The 22,454-nt window shown below is 45.9% G+C and overlaps 1 pseudogene; it reads left to right on the plus strand.

Annotated features, from left to right (window-relative positions):
* Window positions 1-17,576: 17,576 nt before the first annotated feature.
* Window positions 17,577-18,515, plus strand: LOC119923323 (annotated as a pseudogene).
* Window positions 18,516-22,454: the final 3,939 nt, after the last annotated feature.

The raw sequence follows: 22,454 nt of genomic DNA on the forward strand, positions 1-22,454 counted from the left end.
GTTCTACTGACTTCGAGGCCCGTGCTGTATCCACTGGGCCATGATGCTTGCTGAAACCTAAGATGCTTGAATGAAAGCTACAGATGGATTGATCAATCAACAATACCTGGTGAGCACTTACCGGATACTAGGCACTGTACTAAGCACATAGCAGATGAGGAAACTGGAGCACAGAGAGATTAAGCGGCTTTCCCGAGATCACACAGCAGGCCAGTGGCGGATATGGGGGTCTTCTGAATTCCAGAACTTGGCTCTTTCCACTGACAAGCGATTGGTATCTGAGTTCCCTTCACTCACAGAGATCCGTGTCACCTCATCTGGCCCTGGAGAGGGTACTAGCTGGAATGGTTCATCTCTCCTCATGGAGGTAACGTGAAAGAATAGGAGAAATTCTAACTCTGATCTTCCTAATCTGGGTTTACAGTGAAATTTCCCTTCCCTGGCCCTCACCTTTCCCCTGTTCCTTTCCAGAGTCACATGGCCTGTCCTGGGCTGGGAAGCACCAACCTCTGCTGAGAAAGAGGCTCCTTTCATCTCATCGGTCCTGGACGCTGGTGGAGCTGACAGGAATGTCTGGATAGGGGGTGGGAGCTGTCAGGATCCTCCCTCCCCCTCTCAGGTCTCCAGATGCCTGCGCCGCCCCCTCAGAAGATGACAGGGTCATTTCCTGGGAGATTTCCCGTAAGCGGATGGACCCGGGGCTCCGCTGAGACGGTTGACCATCTGGGAATCTTGGAAAGCCGAGATCATGGGCTCTCTGTGGTCCTGGCCCCAACAACATGAATGACTGCCCAGTCCCAGGTGGCTCCCACTCTGGGACTCCTTCGTAGAACAACCACAACGGACTCATCATTCTTTTCCAATGATTAATACTAGCTTTATGTTTCAACTCAGGGGATGGGAGATATTTCGTGGTAGGAAGAATAGACACCCTAGCCCATTTGGTTAGACATGGTTAAATGCAATATTCAGACTGACTAGGAAAAAAAAGAAAAGGACCCCAAGATCTCTTTCTAGTTCTGCCCCTGAATGACTGTGTGTCACAGGCACCTGTAACATTTTTAAAAGGTTTACGCTCCTTGGTTGCAAAGAATGTACCTTGGCCTTCTGTTGTGCTTCAATTTGATTTGATTGATTGAATTAATACTTAAATATTGAAGAATATTATGCAATGAATAATAATCGTAACAACAGTAAAAGTTGGAAGAGAAATCATAATGGTGTTTATTGAGTGACAACTGAGAGCATTAAGTGGTTGGAAAAATTCAGCCTGTAACCCTGCTCCTGGTGTCTGGGGCAGATTTGAGGATCAAAATTAAGCCTAAAACACCCTTTTGCAGCTACCTCTTCCATTTTATTTAATTGTATTTGTGAAGCACTTACTATGTACCAGGCATTGTATTAACCACTGGGTTAGATATAAGGTAATCAGGTTGGACACAGTCCATGTCCCATATGGGGCCCACAGTATTCATCCCCATTCTACAGATGAAGGAACTGAGAAGTGAAGTGAGTTGCCCAAGGCCAACCAGCAGACAGGTGGCAGAGCCAGGATTAGAACACAGGCCTTTCTGACTCCCAGGCCCGTGCTCTACCCTTTGCTGATGGTGAATAAAGGGGGTGAATCCAAGTGCAGATATCCATCCCCAGGCATGGGAGCTAGATTTAAATGCCAGAGAAGAACAACTGGTAAAAGCTCTTCTACCAAACTAGTCAAAGCCATTGATAATAGGCAGCGTGCAGCCAGGAAAAAGCTCTAATGACAAATGCCACAGATCTTTGCAGGCTGCCCAAGTCTGTCTAGAGTCTGTCCTTGGGGAGAGAAATAACAGGGTCAGAGCGTGAAATGGAATTTTCTATCTCCGGTGAAAAGACTCCCAAAGAGGTCTCTCCCCATTGCCATCTTCACGTCCCTGTTCCTCAGGCTGTAGATGAGGGGGTTCAAGGTGGGGGGCACCACGGTGTAGAACACGGACACCAGCAGGTTCAGCTGAAAGGAGGAGCTGGAAGTCGGTTTTTAAGTGAGCGAAGGAGGCCGTGGAGTAAAAAACGGTGACGATGACGATATGGGGCAGGCAGGTGGAGAAGGCTTTGGCCCGGCCCTCGGAGGCCGGCATCCTCAGCACGGTCCGGAAGATGCGCACATACGAGACCACGATGGACACTAAGCTGAAGATACTGAAACAGGCACCAGTGGCTACAGCCACCTTGAGAGCAGCATACGTTTTAGAACAGGAAAGTTTTATTACCGACGGGATGTTACAGAAAAACTGTGTGATCACATGGGACCTGCAGAAAGGCAGGGAGAATGTCGCAGCTGAAATGAAGACTCCGAACATTGCCCCGGTAAGCCAGGACCCGACTGCCATCTCAAGACAGGTCCTGTGGTTCATGATGACCTCGTAGTACAGAGCACTGCAGATGGCCAAGTATCGGTCGTAGAACATCACCGTGAGCATGCAGAACTCTGTGCCGTCAAAAAGAACCACGAAGAAGACCTGGAAAAAACAGCCCAGATAGGAGATTTCTCTGTGGTTGGTCAGGGAGTTGAAGAAAGATTTGGGGACGGTGACGGACATGTAACAGAGGTCGAGGACGGACAGATTCCTGAGGAAGAAATACATGGGGGTGTGGAGGCGCCGGCCGAGGATGGTGATGGCGACGATGAGGAGATTCCCCGTCAGGGCGGCCAGGTAGACAAGGAGGAACAGCGCAGCGTGGACCAGCTTCAGCTCCCTCACCTCGGAGAATCCCAACAGCAGGAATCCTCTCACTGCAGTGAGGTTAGCCATTTCCCAAGGATTGCTGAGACCACCTACAAAAAAAGGGAGGAAGTTATTTCAGAGCCTCAGCAGTGACAGTCAAATCAATCCATCAATGGCATTTATTAAGCACTTACTTTGTGCAGAGCACTATAACAAGCGATTGGGAGAGTGTAATATAGCAGAATTAACAGACATATTTTCTTTAGAAGAGGTGTTTACAGGCTAGAGGGGGAGACACACATTGAAATAAATTTCAAATCTGTACATAGGTGCTGTCGGAATTAGAGTGGGGAGAATAAAAGATGCAAATCCAAGTGCAAGGGCAAGGCAGAAGGTCGAGGAAGTAGGGAAAATTATGGCTCAGTCGGTGAAGGCCTCTTGGAGGAGATGTGATTTTAAGAAGTCTCTGAAAGTGGAGAGAGCGATGGTCTGTTAGAGTAGACAGCGAGGTCTAGTTGAAAGAGCAAGGGCCTAAGAGTCAGAAGGACCTGGGTTCCAGTCCTGGCTCTATCTCTTGCCTGCTGTGTGACGTTGTGCAAATCGCTTCACTTTTCTGTGCCTCAGTTCCCTTATCTGTAAAATGAGTATTAAGCCCATGAGTCCCATGTGGAACAAGGCCTGTGTCCAACCTGATAACCTAGTATCTACCCCAGCGCTTAGAGCAGGGCTATCAAATGCAATCATTATTTTTATTAAATGAAGAAGGAGGGAGTTCCAGGCCAGTGAAAAGGCATGGGCTGGGGTCAGTAGCAGAATAGATGAGACCAAAATACAGTGAGTAGGTTGGTTTTAGACGACCCAACTCTGTGTACTGGGTGACCATGAGCAACTGCCCCTTTTAACCTTCAATCTTCAGGCAGAAGGAAACCAAAATCAATTAGTCGGTCAAATATGTTGAGCACTTGCAGAGCGCTGTGCTGACCGCAACCAAATAAAAAATCTCTCACCAGACGTAGCCTCCTGTTTCATGACAAATCTGGGGTAGGAGAGCCTTTCATCTCCCATATGAGCTTAACCCTCATCTAGTTGTCAGTGACTGCCCTCTCAAAGGACTGTGTCTAATGAATTGTTCTCTTCCTCAGAACTGAGTACGGTGTTCTTCAGATAGTAGGTGATAGTAACCACCACTGAGACGCAGACATTACCAGCTCTGACCATGTTTCCCCACTCCTCTGGAACCTGCAGTAGTTGTCCGTCCACCTCTGCGTCATACAGAAACTCCTCACCATCATCGTTAAAGCTCACAATCACCTCGCTCCCTCCTATCTTACCTTGCTACTCTCCTACTACAAGCCTGCCCGCATACTTCGCCCCTCTAATGCCAATCTATTCATCGTACCTCCATCTCATCTCTCCCGCCAGCCAACTCTCATTCACGTCCTGTCTCCTGCCTGGAATGTCCACCCTCTTCATATCCGACAGACATTCACTCTCCCCACCTTCAAAGCGTTATTAAAATCAAACCTCCTCCAAGAGGCCTTCCCCGACTAAGTCTCAATTCCTCTTCTCCCACTCCTTTCCGTGTCACCCTTCACTTGAATTTGCCCCCTTTCTTCACCTCTCTCTCGATCCTTACTAGAGTAAGGATGGTATATATCCACAATTTATGTATTTCCATTCATGTTTATCTCCCCTTCTACACTGTAAGCTCCTTACGAGCAGGGAATATGACTGTCAATCGTATAATTTACTCTCCTGAGCATTTAGAACGGTGCTCTCCACAAAGTAAGTGCTCAAGAAATATGATCTATTGGCCAATCAGAACGTTATTCACCGATACATCCCCGTCCATTCCCTTCACCCACCCAGTATATCCAGCGGATCGAGAGCCACTGAGACGCCGTGGGGAGAGATCCATTTTACACATGGAGACGTGAGGAGATTCCAGTTCTCTGTCACAGCTGTCTCCCCTGTAAAACCCCAACCCATCCGTGTTCTCTCCCCCACCCCGCCCAGACTCACTGGTCAGATTGAAGCGAGCGGGCTTTGGTCTCTGTTTTCCTTCAACCATCCCCTCAGCTCCCGGACGTCGGCCACAGGAGGATCTCCGGGAGGTTTGCTGGGTCCGGGCTCTTCTTGCTTCCTGCTTGGAGCGTGTCGGGCTCTTGGTGAAGCCAGGCCTTTCCGGATAAGCTCCCTGCCACTCCTGCGGGACTCCCACCGGGGGACGGGTCACACGTTGGGCTGAGGGGCCTCATTATGTCCTGTTCGGACCTGGCTCTCCGGGGGTCCGGCACCGCCGGGGATCTTGGGGACCTTGGGTGGGGTAGTGGCCCTGCCCCACGTGACGACCCCACTGGCCCGTACCACGGACGTGTGTCTCACGGGGAGAACCTCCAGAGTAACTGTGGAGATGACAATGAGGTGTCCATCTTGTTTTTTTGTCAGTGACCCACCGGCTTCAATGGCTTCACGACTGTGGGGTGGCCATTTTAAAATGGTTCGGATGCACCAGTCCTCCCTCACTACCACCCCCCTCATTTCTCTCCACCCTCAATCAATCAATCAATCAATCGTATTTATTGAGCACTTACTGTGTGCAAAGCACTGTACTAAGCGCTTGGGAAGTACAAGTTGGCAACATATAGAGACGGTCCCTACCCAACAATGGGCTCACAGTCTAGAAGGAGGAGACAGAGAACAAAACAAAACATATTAACAAAATAAAATAAATAGAATAGATATATACAAGTAAAATAAATAAATAAATAGAGCAATGACTACGTACAAATATATATACAGGTGCTGTGGGGAAGGGAAGGAGGTAAAGTGGGAGGATGGAGAGGGGGAAGAGGGGGAGAGGAAGGAGGGGGCTCATTCTGGGAAGGCATCCTGGAGGAGGTGAGCTCTCAATAGGGCCTTGAAGGGAGGAAGAGAGCTCGCTTGCCGGATGTGGGGAGGGAGGACATTCCAGGCCAGGGGGATGACGTGGGCTGCGGGTCGACGGCGGGACAGGCGAGAATGAGGCACGGTGAGGAGATTAGCGGCAGAGGAGCGGAGGGTGCAGCCTGGGCTGTAGAAGGAGAGAAGGGAGGTGAGGTAGCAGGGGGCGAGGGGTGATGGAGAGCCTTGAATCTGAGGGTGAGGAGTTTCTGCCTGATGCATAGGTTGATTGGTAGCTACTGGAGATTTTTGAGGAGGGGAATAACATGCCCAGAGTGTTTCTGGACAAAGACAATCCGGGCAGCGGCGTGAAGTATGGATTGAAGTGGGGAGAGACAGGAGGATGGGAGATCAGAGAGGAGTCTGATACGGTAGTCCAGACGGGATAGGATGACAGCTTGAACGAGCAGGGTAGTGGTTTGGATGGAGAGGAAAGGGCAGATCTTGGCAATGTTGCGGAGCTGAGACCTACCCACAGCTCCATTCACTGTCTTGCCCCAGACTCTCTGCCCTTCCTGCATACATTTATTATTGCTATTATTATTATTACTATTATTATCATTTTTATGGTCCTTGCTAAGCTCTTACTATGTGCCAAACAGTGTTCTAAGCACTGGGATAGATACAACTGAATCTGGTTAGACACAGTCCCTATCTCATTAAGCGTTCACACTCTTAATCCCCATTTTACAGATGAGTTCATTTAGGCACAGAGAAGTGAAGTGACTAGTCCAAGGTCACACAGCATTAACTTCTTCGTTGCCAGGAGAATTTTGGTGGGTTTAAGAACATCCAAGTGCAGGTAGGTACAGCCTTCCAGCTCTCTCTCTCTGGGTTATTTGTACCTGACCTGCATGGTCAAGGCTGGAGTCAGACATGCACATCCACTCAGATGTCGGGAGACCAGATGTCGGGAGACTCAGATGTCGGGAGATGTCGGGAGTTTAGTGGCAAGAGCACGGGCTTGGGAGTCAAAGGATGTGGATTCTAATCCCGCCTCCTCCACTGGTCTGCTGTATGGCCTTGGGCAAGCCACTTCACTTCTCTGTGTCTTAGTTAGCTCACCTGTAAAATTGAGATGAAGACAGTGAGCCCTACATGGAACAACTGATTACCTTATTTTTACCCCAGCACTTAGAACATTGCTTGGCACATAGTAAGTGCTTAACAAATACCATTATTATTCTTCATATTATTATTATGTTCCTGTTCCATAGAATTCTTCCCTATCTCACATTCTCAGTCATGACAACCTAGCCAGTTGCTTTATCACTGAGGTAGTCAATTCTCACCCTCACTGTTTATCTTCAACTCCACATAGAATGCACTGCTACATGTAAGGCACATCTCCTCCAAGAGGCCTTCCTCAGCTAGGCCCTCATTTCCTCTTCTCCCACTCCTTTCTGTGTCACCCTGATTTGCTACCTTTTTCACCTGCCCAGTCCCAGAACACATATGCACATATCTGTAATACATTTATTGATATATTAATGTCTGTCTCCCCGTCTAGTCTGTACTTTCGCTTTGGGAGGGACTATGTTTATTATATTATACTCTCCCAAGTGCTTAGTACAGAGTAACCCCCCCCCCCATCTCCGCCACTGGCCTGCTGTGTGGTCTCAGGAAAGCCATTTAATCTTTCTGTGCTCCAGTTTCCTCATCTGCTAAGTGCTTAGTACAGTGCCTAGTGTCCGGTAAGTGCCCAACAGTATCATTGATTGATCAATCAATCTGTAGCTTTCATTCAAATATCATTGCTTTCAGAAAGCATCATGGCCTAGTGGATAGAGCACGGGCCTGGAAGTCAGAAGGACCTAGCTTCTAATCTCGTCTCTGCCATGTGTCTGCTGTGTCACATTGGGAATGTCACTTCACTACTCTGAGCCTCAGGTAACTTATTTGCAAAATGGGGAATAAGAGTGTGAGCACCATGTGGGACAGGAACTATGTCCAACCCGATAAATTTGCATATACCCCGGAGCTTAGACCCGTGCTTGGTCCATAGTAATAGTATTGTTATTAATCCCTGTGTTTTAACTCATAAATTGCCTGGAACCTTGGTTTCTTTCATTCACTGTGGGCAGGGATCAAACAATCCATTATATTGGAAACTCCTCGAAGGCAAGGATTTCATTTTCACTCTCCCTCTCTCTTAGACTGTAAGCCTCAGGCAGACCAGACACTGTGTCCAATATACCTATCCCAGTGCTTGGCATACAGTAGAAGCAAAATGAGGATTCAATATCAGTTCTCCCTCCTACTGAGACTGGGGGCCCTTAAAGGGACCTGATTATCTTGTATGTACCCCAGGACTTAGTATAAGGCTTGACACATAGTATGTGCTTTCATTCAAATATACCACAAATACCAATTACTGTTATTATATTATCTATATAATATATTAATATATCTATTCTTATCATAGTGTTTATAAAATACTCTAGGTATCTTAGGTATCTAGGTATCTTACTGATTTGCAAATTGTAAAGTAAGAAAAAGGGGCAGGTTTGAGCATTGGGTAAGGGATAGAAATAAGTTAAACTGGTCTTTAGACTGAGAGCTCACTGTGGGTAGGGAAAACATCTACCAATTCTGTTGCATTGTCCTCTCCCAAGCGCTGTGTACAGTGCTCTGCACAAAGTAAACACTCAGTAAATACTATCGACTGATATATGTGGGTAGGGAACGTGTCTACCAACTCCGTTGTATTCTCCCAGACACTTAGTTCAGTGCTCTGCATACAGTAAGCACACAGTAAATGCCACTGATTGACAATTGTTTAAATGTAAGCAAAGAAGTTCTCTGCCAACCATTTTGCATTGTACTCTCCCAACTGCTTTAGTACAGTGTTCTGCACGGTAAATGCTGAATAATTATCATTGATTGATTAATGTTGTCTTCTGGTTAGAGACAGGTTTAGGGATAAAGAAAAAGTCCTTAGACAAGTATTATGATAGCAGTATATTGAATACTGCTAGTAGCATTATCTTGATAACTACAGCGTTTACTCGTGTATGAAGCATGGGCCTGGGAGTCAGAAGGAGCTGGGTTCTCATCCTGACTCTGCCACTCATCGCTTTATGATTTTGGACAAGTCACTTCACTTCTCTGGGTCTCAATTATCTCATTTGTGAAATGTGCATATTTGTTAAGCACTTACTATGTGCCAGGCACTTTACCAAGTGCCGGAGTGGAGAAAGGCATATCGGTTTGGACACTGTCCCCACCCGACATGGGGCTCACAGTCTCAATCCCCATTTTACAGATTCGTTAATTCATTCAATCGCATTTATTGAGCGATTACTGTGTGCAGATCACTGTCTTAAGCACTTGGGAAGTACAAATCAGCAACATATAGAAACGGTCCTTACCCAACAATGGCCTCATGGTCTAGAAAACGGGCTCACAGTCTGATGAGGTAACGAAGGCCCAGAGAAGTAACGTGACTTCACACAGCAGACGAATGGTAGAGCTGGAGTTAGAGCCCATGACCTTTAGACTCCCAGACCCGTGCTGTATCCACTACGCCATTCTGCTTCTCACCGCAGTGCTTAGTACAGTGCCTGGAACATAATAAAAACTTAACAAATGCTATCATTATTATTATTATAGACTGTGAGCCCACTGTTGGGTAGGGACCGTCTCTATATGTTGCCAACTTGTACTTCCCAAGCGCTTAGTACAGTGCTCTGCACACAGTAAGTGCTCAATAAATGCGATTGAATGAATGAATATTATTATTACTACTAATAACAATAATGATGTGGGTCTTCATTAGCTCTTATGCCTGGAAGTGTTAATATAGGAAGTCCACGCCCTTCTGTTTCCCTGAAGTTTTGGTGGGTACCTGACACATTCTGTATAGCTTTTTCAGGTCTGAACTCTACTAATTTCTACTGCTACTTTCGATTTTCCTGGCTAGCTTCCCTTTCACTCCCTACCCCAGAAACTCATATACTTGCTGGAACACCGGGTCCATTGTCCCTTTCTTCTATCAGGTGGCCTTGCTTTGTCTCCCAGGCCTCAGTAATTGACTCCGAGCTGCCCCAGCAACTGGCATTCACTGCAGGCAATGGTAGCTTGAAGTATAGGCTTGCCAACAGGCGACTCGACTACTATTATAATACCTACTAATAGAACAGTTACTAGTATTACTAGTAATAATAGTAACTATACTATTAGCAGTAATGATAATAAGAGCTATCTAGTTCTAGTAGCAGCAGCAACAGTAGTAGTAGTACAGCGTGGCTCAGTGGAAAGAGCCCGGGCTTGGGAGTCTGAGGTCATGGGTTCTAATCCCAGCTCTGCCACTTGTCTGCTGTGTGACTTTGGGCAAGTCACTTAACTTCTCTGTGCCACAGTTACCTCACCTAGAAAATGGGGATTAAGACTGTGAGCCCCACGTGGGACAACCTAATCACCTTGTATCCCCCAGTGCTTAGAACAGTGCTTCACACATAGTAGGTGCTTAACAAATACTATTATTATTATTATCATATTATTAATAATAATAATAGTAGTAGTAATAGCAGTAGCACTTACACAGTATGGCCCGGTGTATAGGGCACAGGCCTGGGAGTCAAAAAGACCTGGGTTCTAATCCCGGCTCCACCACTTGTCTCCTGTGAAACCTTGGGTTTCACTTCACTTCTTTGGACCTCAGTTACCTCTTCTGTAAAATGGGAATTAAAACTGTGAGCTCCATGTGGGACCTGTGCTATGTCCAACCTGATTATCTTGTACCTACCCCAGTGCTTAGTACAATGCCTGGTACTTAGAAAACACTTAACAAATTCCATTTTCATCATGCTAGTGTTATTATCACTTCTGTTGCCAAATTAACATGGTCTTTGTTCTTCATACATACACATGTATAGGCACACACACACACGCAACACACACACAGCTTGTGAGAGCCTGGTATAGTGGAAAGAGCATGTGCCTGGGAGTCGGAGAACCTGGGTTCTAAACCCAGCTCTGCCACTTGTTGCTGTGAGACCTTGGACAAACCACTTAACTTCTCTATGTTTCAGTTTCTTCATCTGAAAAATAGTAGTTCAGTACTTAGGCTGTGAACCCTATGTGGGACAGCTACCGTGTCCAATCTGATTTATTTTCCTGCACCCCAGTGCTTAAAATTGTACTTGACATATAAGTGCTTAATGAATGCCATAGTTATTATTATTTTCATTATTATTATATATCCACTCCGTTCTCCTACTACACTTCAGCTCGCACTATCTTTTCCCTCACAAGCACACCTTCTCATGTGATATGTTCCCAACTCTCTTGTCTCCAGTCTGTGTACCATGAACCTTCCTCCTACCTGGAACCCCCTACCATTTCAAATCCACCGGTCCACAGCTCTCTCCATATTCCAAGCCCTTTGAGAGAAGCAGTATTGCCTTGTGGATAGAGCATGGGCATGGGAGTCAGAAGGAGCTGGGTTCTAATCCCAGCTCTGCCACCTGTCTGCTCGTGGATCTTGGGCTAGTCACTTCACTTCTCTGTGCCTCAGTTACCTCATTTGTAAAATGGGGATTAAGACTGTAAGCCCCACCTGGTACAGGGACTGTGTCCAACCTGATTTGCTTGTATCCACCCCTGTGTTTGGTACAGTGTCTGGTGCATAGTAAGTGCTTAACAAATACTACTATTATTATTATTTAAATTCCAGGATGCCTATCCCAATTAATTTTCTTTTTTCTAGGTCACATCATCCCTACTCTCTTTTTCAGCCTTTTTGCACTCACCTCTTCTCGTTACACTTTAGTACATACCATATTATCTACTCTACTATAAGAGCACTTTCCTCATTTATAAATTACTTTAGTGCATCTCTCCCTTGCTAGACTGTAAGCTCTTTGTGGGCACGGATTGTGGGATTTTTTTATTATATGCTCCCAAGCATTCAGTTGAGTGGTCCAAACATAATAAACACTCAGTCAATACTTTGATAGACTGTAATCCATTTGAGGGTGGGGATCATGTCTTCTACCTCTATTGTACTCCCCCAAGTGTACTCTACCTCTATTGTACTCTCCCAGCTATTTGTACACACACAGTAAGTGTTCAGTACTTTCCATTGATTGACTAGTTGCAAATTGCTGCTACCTTGAGGAGAGATTGTATGTAAAAGAGTTCTGAGTGACCGGCACCAGATTCTTTAAAAATCTCTCACAGTGAAATATTATTAATAACGACAACAACAATAATAATAACAATAGTGGCATTTGTTATTTGTTATTTCATTATTAGGTAGTTGGTATTGAGAAGCAGCATGGCATAGTGGATACAGCACGGGCCTGGGAGTCAGAAGGACCTGGGTTGTAATCCTAGATACACTACCTGCTTGCTGTGTGGTCTTAGGCAAGTCAATTCACTTCTCTGGGCCTCAGGTACCTCATTTGTAAAATGGGAGTTGACACTGTGAGCCCCATGTGGGACAGGGACTGTGTCCAACTCAATTTGCTTGTATCCACTCCAGTGCTTAGTACAGTGCCTGCCACATAGTAAGTGCTTAACGAATACCACCATCATCATTATTATTGTTGTTAAGCTATTACTATGTGCCAAATACTGTACTAAGTGCAGGGGTAGACATAAGGTAATCAGGGTATGGGGCTCGCAGTCTAAATAAGGGGAAGAAAAGGTATAGAATACCCATTTTGCAGACGAAGAACTAAGGCACAAAGAAGTTAAGTGACTTGTCCATGGTCAGCCAGCAGACAAAGGATTAAAACCCAGGTTCTCTGACCCTGAAGCTCGCACTCTTTGATCTGGGCCTTGCTGCTTCTCGAAAGCAATCCCTCTGGAGTGATCTAACCCACTCGGGAACAGTTCAACATTCCATTGTTCTGTCAGAGGTAGGCAAATTGAGTCCTCTCCTGAGACATAAACTTTGAGAAGTGACTATTGAGGCACTAAGGAGATTAGTTCAGTTGGAACATATGTCTCTGCGTGGGTGGGGTTGGGACGAGGTTCCTCGGAGCTTGGAGACTAGAGCAATACTTGAGTGAGCCCCACAGCTACCCAGAGAACAAGAGCTTCCACCAATCCTAATTCGTATTTTCTGTTGTAAACTCAGGCTGGGGAGCTTCAGGCCCTAGGGGATTGCTTTGTCTGGATAAGGCTCTCCTGAAAGAATACAGCACAGATCTACTGAGAAACCACAGTTGGGAACCCTGTGTTTAACCATCTACATATCCCTGTTCCGTGTAGGAAAACGATTGTGATTTTTACAGCTTTCACCTTTGTCCTCATCTCTCCCGCTGTCAAAACCCTTCCTTCTACCTGGAACTCTCCCTTTCCACATCTGGCACACTACTACTCTCCCCATCATCCAAACCTTGTGGATATCACATCTCCTCCAGGAAGTCTTTCCTGATTGATCACTGATATCCCCACTTTATATCCCCCATGACTGCCACTTCAGCACTTCTGTCCCATTTAAGCATTTGGGTACTCACTATCGGTAATAATAATAATAATAGTGATAATAATAATAATAATTACGGTATTTGTTAAGCACTTACTAGGAGCCAGGCATGGTACTAAACACTGGAGTGGATAAACGCCAATTGGGTAGGACACAGTCCCTGTTCACATGGGGCTCACAGCCTCACTCCCAATTTTACAGATAAGGTAATTGAGGCACAGAGAAGCTGAGCTACTTGACCAAGGTCACACAGAAGATAAGTGGCAGAGCCGGGACTAGAACCTATGATCTTCTGACTCCCAGGCTCATGCTCTATCCATTGAACTAGGCTGCTTCTCTATCCATATCTCACAAACTCTATTAATTGTAACTCATGCACAAATCCTCTTTTCTTCTTCCTCTTGTCGAATCAATCAATCAATCAATCAATCGTATTTATTGAGCGCTTACTATGTGCAGAGCACTGTACTAAGCGCTTGGGAAGTACAAATTGGCAACATATAGAGACAGTCCCTACCCAACAGTGGGCTCACAGTCTAAAATGAATGAAGGAATGAATTATTTTAGAGCAGATCATGACCCTCAGTAACGTATTCTGATCGGCCCCTTTCTCCTCTTTACCTATGTTCTGAACTTCACCAGAAACTTGACCATCGTCACCCTTTCTCTTCTTGACTCCTGTCTCTGCCCTCCCATGTACCTCTTCCTGCACACTTTCTCCTTCCTGGAGATCTTCATGGCCTCCTGCATTCCCAGATTCCTAGCCGCAAACATCGCTGGGGACAGGGCCATTTCTTACAATAGTTGTGTAACACAGCTATTCTTCTTTATCCTGCCGGAGAAGACCGAGTTCTTCCTCCTGGCCGCCACAAGCGCTTATTACAATGCCCTGCACACAGTAAGCGCTCAATAAATACAACTGAATGAATGAATGAATGTCCAGATTTTCCAGTCAATAGTATTGATTGATTAAGCACCTACCAAGTGCTAGTACCTACCAAGTGTTTGTAGCACGTTTGCCTCCAGTACTTCAATTTCCACACTTTGAGGGTGAGAGCAGTGATCGCAGCCCTGCTCTCACACTCAAGTGTGACAGTGAGGCAAAAAACTTTCCTAGATCCCCCAGAATCAGAGTAATAGATCCATAAAGTAATCAGTCAGTCAATAGAATGGACAGTGTACTTACTGTATGCAGGGCTCTGAATTAGTTCTTGGAAGAATACAGTAGAGTTAGTTAACATGATACTTGCCCTTAAGGAGCTCACAGTCTAACAATTATTATTATTTATTGAGCACTCCTAAACAGTTGGGAGAATATTCAAGAATTAGTAGTCAAACAATCAATGGTATTTATTGAATACTTCCTATGTTTAAGTACTATGTACTTGGAAGAGAATAGTAGAGTTAATAATAATAATAATGATGATTGTGATATTTGTTAAGCTCTTACTATGTGCTAGGCACTGTACTAAACGCTGGGGTGGATACAAGCAAATCAAGTCGATCACAGTCTCTGTCCTGCATAGGGCTTACAGCCTTAATACCCATTTTACAGAAGAGGGGACTGAGGCACAGAGGAGTGAAGTAATTTACCCAAGGCCAGACAGCAGACAAGTGGCAGAGTCGTAATTAGAACCCATGACCTTCTGACCCCCAGGTCCGTGCTTTCTAAACTACACCATGCTAGGGAAGATGATCCATGTCCTCAAAGATCTTACAATCTAATAAATTTCAGGTAGCGGGAAGCCACTGAGTATAAAGGTGTTGATATAAGTGGGGTGATGAGTATGAAAACGTTCCCTGCCCTCACCGATCTCACTTTCTTGGAAGCAGCATGGTGTAAGGAATAGGGCACAGGCTTGGGAGTCAGAAGGTCATGTGTTTTAATCCAAGCTCCACCATCTGTTTGCTGTGTGACCTTGGACAAGTCACTTCACTTCTCTGGGCCTCAGTTCCCTCATCTGAAAAATGGGGATTGAGACTGCGAGCCCCACTTGGGGCAGGGACTGTGTTCAACCCAATTTGCTTGTATCCACCCAAGCATTTAGTACAGTGCCAGGCACATAGTAATCGCTCAACAAATGCAATAACAATTATTATTCTTATTAATAAATAATAATAATAATAATCTAGCAGAGACGACCGTTTCTGCTATAGATCACGGACAATTGAGCAGCTACTGTGTGCCACAGTGGTGATTGCAATGCACTGAACCTTCACAGTCTCACGCCCACTCCCCCATCCTCAGCACCTCGCCCCTATTGTCCTGCAACCCGCATTGTCAGAGAGCTGGCAAAGAGAGCAGTTTGCCACTTGCAGTCACGGAAGAGAACATCTCCAGTCAACCATATTTACTGAGCATTTCCTGTGTGCAGAGCATGTCCTAAGCGTTTGGGAGAGTACAATATAACAATACAACAGGCACATTCCCTGAGCACAACGAGCTTACAGTCTAGAAGGGGTAAAAGACATTAATGTAAATAAATAAATAAATTACAGATACGTTGCTAGATGAATTACAGATGCCCAAGATCTCGTCATCTGCAGACACCCCCTGTGCTTTCCAGATGTGGTCAGGCATCGCTGAGTATGTCACAAGCTGGCCTTTCCTGACTAAACCCTCATTTACTCTTCTCCCACTTCCTTCTGCATCACCCTGACTTGCTTCCTTTATTCATTGCTACCGTCCCGGCCCCACAGCACATATGTACATATCTGTAATTTTATTTATTTATATTAATGTCTTTCTCCCACTCCAGACTGTAAGATCGCTGTGGGCAGGAAATATATCTGTTTATTGGTATAGTGTACTCTCCCAAGCGCTTAGTGCAGTGCTCTGTATTCAATAAATATGATCGAATGAAATACGACTGAATGAATGAAGTAGGACTAAGGGCCTGAGGGATATTTTCCACTTTCTTGAGAACAGCAGGAGAAGAAAATAGAGCAACAGCAGAAGCTGCTACAGGAGCGCCCCAGTACGGCTAGAGGTACAATGGCCACTTTTGCCCCGCGGGTAGCCCAGGCACCAGGGACCACTAGGTGATGAGAGAAGCCTGCCCCATTTCCAGGAAAGAACCCTTCAAGATCCCCATCACTCCTCCATCGAGGCTTATCCTGGCAAATTAAAGTTCTTTGCTCGGGGGGATTGAGAGCCGAGTTCATTAGTTCCTTGATATAAGCATCTCCAGGGAATGTCTCGTTATCTAAAGAGCCCTCCATCTACATTGCGAAGAACTCATAAACGGGCTGAATTTTGTCCCTGTAAAATAAGGGCTGGGGGAGAGAGGAATAATGTCAAATCTCCTTTCTGTGACTGTACGAAGCAGCTTGCTTTCTCCAGCCTCAGTTATCCTGTCTTTCCTTCCCTCTAGAACATATGTTTCTCCAACACCGCTGGTAGGCTGGCAGGAAGGGTGTCGCCCAGGCCCTCAACTCCTCTCCCCTCCACAAACCGATGGAAGTAGCAGGAGCAGAAGGACGAGGATAAGGGAAATTCGGTCCTGCCTGGCAGGGCACCACAAAAATGGGGAGAGATTTGGGCTGTCTAAATGGTATGCAATTCTCCATGAGAATAGCGAGAAGGTCGATTTGGATTTTCAACCGAACAAACCGTATATTCAGTGGGAGAATTCTGACCAAAACCATCGAGAGTGTCAGAAAAGTAAGTATACGTTCCTCCTTAAGTACCTCGGTCCTCCCGAAATCTGATCTCTGCTGGTTTTTCCTGTCCCACATCTGACCTTTCTGATTTGGTCAGGGAAGGAGATAGCGACAGTTGGAAAGGAATCGGCTGGATTAGTATTTTTGCTGGCTGGATCGATCTCTGAGGTATTGGGATTGGCCCGTGCCTCAGGTGATCTGTTGACCCTGCCTTTTCACCAGGCATATCCTGGCCTGGAGCCCTGCTAGGGATCCATTTGATGGTTCTCAGCTCTTGAGTACCTGGAATTCTAGGCCCATCTCTGCCTGGAAATGGCTGACGTCACAGATGACTTCCCTGAACCTGGGTTCAAAAATCCGGGTGAATTCCTCGATAGTTAATTTTTATTGCTGATCTCTCCCATTAGATTGTAAACTCCCCACAGGCGGGGTCTGTGGTCTATTGTTGTGCTCTGTATGCAGTAAGCACTCAATAAATACCACCGACTGATTGATTTTACTTCCTAAGAGCCTATGAGAGTGTTGTGTACAGGAGAGGTGCCCAATAAACGCTGATGAGGATTGGTTTAATAAAGACAGCCAGGGTGATGATAATGATTCGGTCCAATGAGAGAAGGAGAAGCATTCCAACTGGTTTCTTTGAGTTTCCCTTTTTAGCCTCTCTCCTCATTTAATCGTATTTATTGAGCGTTTACCTTTTACAGAGCGCTGTACTAAGCGCTTGGAAGAGAATAATATAACAATGAACAGAAAACTTCCCTGACCAACTTCACGTCTGCTTCCTCTCTCATCCTCAGTTTTGACCCGGAGGAAATCCAGAGTCAGCGATGAGAAATCAAACCTCAGTGACCGAGTTCATCCTTCTAGGGCTGACGGACAATCCAGAGTAGAAGATTGTCATCTTTTTAGTCCTGCTACTCAGTTACCTGTTAAACATCACTGGGAACCTGACCATCCTCACTCTCACCCTACTGGGCTCCCACCTCCGCACCCCAATGTACTTTTTCCTCCAGAATTTCTCCTTCCTAGAAATTTCATTTATGTCGGTCACAATTCCCAAACTGCTGGTGGGTATTTTGACAGGGGACAGGACCCTTTCCTATAATGCTTGTGTCATTCAGTTGTTCTTCTTCATTTTCCTGCGAGCGACCGAGTTTTTCCTCCTGGCCGCCATGTTCTATGACCGCTATGTCGCCATCTGCCGGCCGCTGCACTATTTGACCATCATGAGCTGGAGAGTCTGCACCCTGCTGGTCCTCTGCTCCTGGCTGGTTGGCTTCCTGATCATCGTTCCGGGCCTAATCCTGGGTCTCCAGGTGGACTTCTGTGACTCAAACGTCATCAACCATTTCACCTGTGATAATGCCCCCATGCTGGAAATCCCGTGCACTGACACGCAATTATTAGAGAAGATGAATTCTATATTTGCAGCTGGGACACTCCTGGTCACCCTGGCACTAGTCGCTGTGTCCTACACGGCCATCATCCGCACCATCCTGAGACTGCCCTCCACCCAGCAAAGAAAAAAAGCCTTTTCCACCTGCTCCTCTCACATGATCGTCATCTCCTTCGCTTATGGCAGCTGTATATTCATGTACATCAAGCCATCCCCCAAGGAAGGTTTAGACTTCAACAAGAGAGTGGCGGTGTTAAATACCTCCGTGGCCCCCATGCTGAACCCCTTTATCTACACCCTACGAAACCAGCAGGTGAAGCAGGCCACCAAGGACGTAGCCAAGAAGGTGATTTTCTTTAAGAAAAAATAAGAGGCTTTGATACTTGCTTGTGATTCTGTAACAGAAAACGAAATTAAATGGCCCAAGTTTTCCTTGGTGAGGATGGACTTTCACCTCCCCCTCAGGTCTTCCTTCCTCATCATCTTTTTCTGTTTCCACTCCCAAGTTTGATCCGCTCACCACTTTGTCCACTAGACCTGCCCCATCCCTTTCGGCAGCAACTTTAGAACTAGTTGTGATCGTATGAGTAGTACAATAATAATTGTGGTATTTGTTAATTGCTTATTATGTGTCAGGTACTATACTAAACGCTGGGGTGGATACAAGCAAATGGGGTTGGACAGAGTCTCTGTCGCTCATGGGGTTCAGGATAGTAATAGTAGTAATAGTAGCAGTAATGATGATGGCATTCATTAAGCGCTTACTATGTGCAGAGCACTGTTCTAACCGCTGGGGAGGTCACAAGGTGATCAGATTGTCCCACAGGGGGCTCACAGTCTTAATCCCCATTTTACAGACGAGGGAACTGAGGCCCAGAGAAGTTAAGTAACTTGCCCAAGGTCACACAGCTGGCAATTGGCGGAGTGGGATATGAACCCATGACCTCTGACTCCAAAGCCCGGGCTCTTTCCACTGAGCCACGCTGCTTCTATGGCATTTGTTAAGCGCTTACTATGTGCAAAGCACTGTTCTAAGCGCTGGGGAGATACAATGGGATCAAGTTGTCCCACGTGGGGCTCACAGTCTTAATCCTCATTTTGCAGATGAGGTAACTGAGGCTCAGAGAAGTTATGTGATGCCAATTTGTACTTCCCAAGCGCTTAGTACAGTGCTCTGCACATAGTAAGCGCTCAATAAATACGATTGATTGATTGATTGATTGATTAAGTGACTTGCCCAAGGTCACACAGCAGACATGTGGCGGAGCCGGGATTCGAACCCATGACCTCTGACTCCAAAGCCCGTGCTCTTTCCACTGAGCCACGCTGATACAATAGTAGTAGTACTTTCTCATCACTTTAGACAGCACCACCACCCTTCCTGTCTCACAAGCCCATTACCTTGGTGTTATCCTTGACTCCTCTCTCTCATTCAACCCACAAATTCAATCCGTCGCGAAATCCTGAGGTCCCACCTTCACAACATCGCTAAAACCCGCCCTTTCTTCAACATCCATACTGCTACCACGCTAATACAATCTACTCATCCTATCCCGTCTGGATTACTGCATCAGTCTCTCCATGCTGACCTCCAGCCTCCTATCTCTCCCCACTCTGGTCCATACTTTACTCTGCTGCCCGGATCATTTTTCTAACAAAACGTTCTGGACACGTCACCCTTCTCCTCAAAAAACACTCCAGTGGTTGCTAATCCACCTCCGTATCAAACAAAAATTCCTCTCCATTGGCATTAAAGCACTCCATCACCTTGCCCCCTCCTACTTCATCTCGCTTCTCTTTTTCTACAATCCAGCTCAAACACCTCGCTCCTCCAGTGCTAACCTACTCACTGTGCCTTGATCTCGCTTGTCTAGCAGCCGAGCCCTAGTCCACATCCTGCATCTGGCTTGGAATGCCCTCCCTCCTCAAATCCGCCAGACAGTTACTCTCCCCCAACCTCTTCAAAATCTTACTGAAGACACATCTTCTCCAAGAGGCCTTCCCAGACTAAGTCCCACTTTTCCTCATCTTCCGTTCCCTTCTACGTCGCCATGACGGGTTCCCTTGGCTCTTCCTCCCTCTCCCAGCCCCACAGCACGTATGTATATATCTGTAATTTTATTTTTTTGTATTGATGTCTGTTATTTGCATTGCTGTTTGTCTTCCCCTTCACCTTGTAACCTCCCCAGCGCTTAGAACAGTGCTTTGCCGATAGTAAGCGCTTAATAAATGCCATTATTATTATTAGTAGTAGTATTATTAGTATTAGTATTAGTATTCCCGCACCTCAGACTGTGAGATCACTTTGGGCAGGAATTGTCACTCTTTATTGTTGTATTGTACTTTCCCAAGAGCTTAGTACAGTTCTCTGTGCACAGTAAGCGCTCAATAAATACGATTAAACGAATAAATAAATAAATAAATAAATAAATAAATAAATAAATAAATAGTAGTAGTAGCAATAGTGATTCTCTGTCTCCGTAATCTTCAGTCCATACTTCATTCTGCTGCCCGGATCATTTTTCTTAAAAAAAGGCTCAGTCCATATCTCCCTTCTCCTCAAAAACCTCCAACTGTTGGCCATCTATCTGTGAATCAAATAGAAAAACCTAACTATAGGCTTTAAGGCACTTAATCATCTCTCCCCCTTCTACCTTACTTCACTCATCTCCTACTGCAACCAAGCCCACACACTTGGCTTCTTTAATACCAGCCTACTGATTGTACCTCAATCCCTTCTTTCTCAATCAAGCAATCAATCAATCGTATTTATTGAGCGCTGTGTGCAGAGCACTGTACTAAGCGCTTGGGAAATACAAGTTGGCAACATATAGAGACAGTCCCTACCCAACAGTGGGCTCACAGTCTACAAGGGGGAGACAGATAACAAAACCAACCATATTAACAAAATGAAATAAATAGAATAGATATGTACATGTAAAATAAATAAATAAATAGAGTAATAAATATGTACAAACAAATATACATATATACAGGTGCTGTGGGGAAGGGAAGGAGGTAAGACGGTGGGGATGGAGAGGGGGACGAGGGGGAAGAGAGGGACGAGGGGGAAGAGGGGGACGAGGGGGACGAGAGGTCTCACCACAGACCTCTTACCCACATCCTCCTTCTGGCTTGGAATTCCCTCCCACTTCATATCTGACAGGCCACCACAACTCCCACTTCATTCATTCATTCATTCATTCAATCGAATTTAATGAGAGTTTACTGTGTGCAGAGAACTGTATTAAGTCTTGAGAGAGTACAATATAAAAATAAACTGACACATTCCCTGCCCACAACGAGTTTACAGTCTAGAGGGGGAGGCACACTTCGATATAAATAAATAAATTATTGATTTGTCCATGAATGCTGTGGGTCTTCGATGGGGGTGGGTAAAGGGAGCAAGTCAGGGTGAATTGGAAAGGACTGGGAGAAGAGGAAAGGAGGGCTTAGCCAGGGAAGGCCTCTTGGTGGAGTTGTGCCTTCAAAGCCCTACTAAACCATATCTCCTCCAAAAACCCTTCCGTGACTTAGCCCTCACTTCTGTGTCACCTACGGACTTGGATCCTAACACCATAAGCACTTTGATACATAACCATCTGTAATTAATCTTACCATCTGTCTCCCTCTTTAAACTGTAAGCTCCTTGTAGGAAAGGCTCATGACTACCTACTCTACTGTGTTGTACTCTCCCAAGTGCATTGTACAGTGCTTTGCTCTCTTGACCCCACCTCACCTACTAGTTATCGCCCTATCTCCCTCCTATCATTCCTTTCCAAACTCCTTGAACGAGTCGTCTAAACGCGCTGCCTCGAATTCCTCAACGCCAACTCTCTCCACGACCTCCTCCAATCTGTCTTCCGTCCCCTACATTCCACGGAAACTACCCTCTCAAAGGTCACCAATGACCAACTGCTAGCCCAATCCAACGGCTCCTACTGTATCCTCTAATCCTTCTCGACCTCTCAGCTGCCTTTGACACTGTGGACCACCCCCTTCTCCTCAACACGCTATCCAAACTTGGATTCACAGACTCTGTCCTCTCCTGGTTCTCCTCTTATCTTTCCAGCCGTTCATTCTCAGTCTCTTTTGCAGGCTCCTCCTCCCCTTCCCATCCCCTTACTGTAGGGGTTCTTCAAGGGTCAGTTCTTGGTCCTCTTCTGTTCACTATCTACACTCACTTCCTTGGTGAACTCATTCGCTACCACGGCTTCAACTATCATCTCTACGCTGATGACATCCAAATCTACATCTCTGGCCCTGCTCCCTCTCCCTCCCTCCAGGCTTGCATCTCCTCCTGCCTTCA

Source organism: Tachyglossus aculeatus, unplaced genomic scaffold (genome assembly GCF_015852505.1).
Source record: "Tachyglossus aculeatus isolate mTacAcu1 unplaced genomic scaffold, mTacAcu1.pri scaffold_174_arrow_ctg1, whole genome shotgun sequence".
NCBI classification, from domain to species: domain Eukaryota; kingdom Metazoa; phylum Chordata; class Mammalia; order Monotremata; family Tachyglossidae; genus Tachyglossus; species Tachyglossus aculeatus.